The 1966-nt window shown below is 39.7% G+C and overlaps 1 non-coding gene across 1 annotated transcript; it reads left to right on the forward strand.

The window, feature by feature from the left end:
• The first annotated feature begins 1893 nt into the window (after positions 1 to 1893).
• trnak-cuu (transfer RNA lysine (anticodon CUU)) lies at positions 1894 to 1966 on the forward strand. The gene has a single exon. It is a non-coding gene; the product is annotated as a tRNA-Lys (tRNA).

Below are 1966 nucleotides of genomic sequence, written 5' to 3' on the forward strand. Positions count from 1 at the left end.
TACTTGGACTTCTCTGCCATATACATATTGGTGGAACTTTTCACATCCATATACAATGGCAAGGAGTTCCTTTTCGATTTGTGCATATCGGCGTTGGCAATCCGTGAGCGCTCTTGATCCATATGCTACAGGTCTCTGGTCTTGAAGCAAAACTCATCCATATACAAGTAGAATGAGAAAAGAAATGTTGGACAAAATTCATGAGTCGCATCTGGGCATGGTGAAATCCAAGGAAAGAGTGAGAGACATCATTTATTGGCCCGGAATGTCTGTTGAAATTGAAAAAATGATATCTCAATGTGCCACATGCAACACTCATCGAAATAGTCACGCAAAAGAACCGCTAATACCTCATGCACTGCCAGAAAGACCATGGGCAAAAGTTGGCACTGACTTGTTTCAGCACAATGGTTCTGAATATTTGATGTGTGTGGACTACTACTCCAAATTTCCAGAGATCGCAAAGCTGAATGACACTACCAGCAAAAGTGTAATCCTAGCACTGAAATCACTGTTTTCAAGACACGGTATACCGGATGTGGTAATATCAGACAATGGTCCACAATATGCCAGTCAAGAATTCGAGCGTTTTGCAGAAAACTGGGAGTTCGAGCACAAGACGTCTAGTCCGAGATATGCTCAATCTAATGGACAAGCAGAAAGAATGATCCAAACCATCAAGAGAATGCTCACAAAGTCACAAAGTGAGAATGGAGATCCATATATTGCATTGCTGGAATACCGCAATACTCCACTAGATGGCATTGGTCTGTCACCGGCACAACTTCTAATGGGAAGAAGATTGAAAACCAAACTGCCGACTTCAAGCAAATTGTTGACTCCAAAAGGAAGTAAGAAAGTTAAAGAACAACTTAAAAAGAGGCAGTTAAAGCAAAAACTGTACAATGACAAAAACACCAAACAGTTGCCTGAGATATCACCAGGAGAAAAAGTGAGAGTTCAGCAAGGACAAATCTGGAATCCTGCAACCGTTTTGAGGAAACATGACTTGCCAAGATCGTATGTTCTTCGCACATCAGATCGAAAGATCTACAAAAGAAACAGAAAGCATCTGTTCAAGACAAAAGAACAAGAATTTCCATCAACAAATGATCAAGATGACTTTGACACAGAGTCAAACGCAAGTGCAACACTGGAGAGAGAAATAAATCCAGACACACATCAAGATTGTTCAACTGAAGGACAAATCAAACCAAACATCATCACAAGATCAGGAAGGGAGGTTAAAATTCCTTCAAGATTTAGAGACTATAAAATGCACTAACTTGAGACATCTGAGTAAATGTTTAATTACGCAACAGAGTAATAATGCTTGTTGGTGAATTCCATATTGAGTATTGAGATAGTTGTTAAAGTTCCATGAAAAAAAAAGGGGGATGAAATGTATTCTACATGTGTCATACGTGATGACGTAAGCTGTACGTCATGAGGTAAGCCGTTCGAGGGAAGTACGACGGAGACACGTGAAGGGATAGTGAAAAAAGCACATCAGTTCAGTTGACATCTGTTGCAGTCTGAATTTATTACAAGACAAACGATAATACAATGCAGATTAGGCGTCCAGCCAACTACACATATATAAAAGAGAAACCAAAATTACATGACAAAAGTCGATAAGTCATACTAGACTAGACAAATGACACGAGACATTTAATGTCACGTATGGTGTGAGGTTTGGGCTCCACCTGCTGTCTTGTCATGTTAAATTCACGGAAAAGCTGGCGGAAGAAATGTATATATTAAGTACACAAATAGAGTGGACAATTGTATGCATATTTAATATTGTTTGAGTCATTTACATAAAAAAATATGAAAGTATTTTTGTTGCGTGTCACTAGTTTTTGTGATGTATTTTACAAGTGGAAGTTATCAGCCCGGCTAGCTCAGTCGGTAGAGCATGAGACTCTTAATCTCAGGGTCGTGGGTTCGAGCCCCACGTTGGGCG

The sequence above is a fragment of the Carassius carassius genome, chromosome 12 (assembly GCF_963082965.1).
Source record: "Carassius carassius chromosome 12, fCarCar2.1, whole genome shotgun sequence".
Lineage (NCBI taxonomy): Eukaryota > Metazoa > Chordata > Actinopteri > Cypriniformes > Cyprinidae > Carassius > Carassius carassius.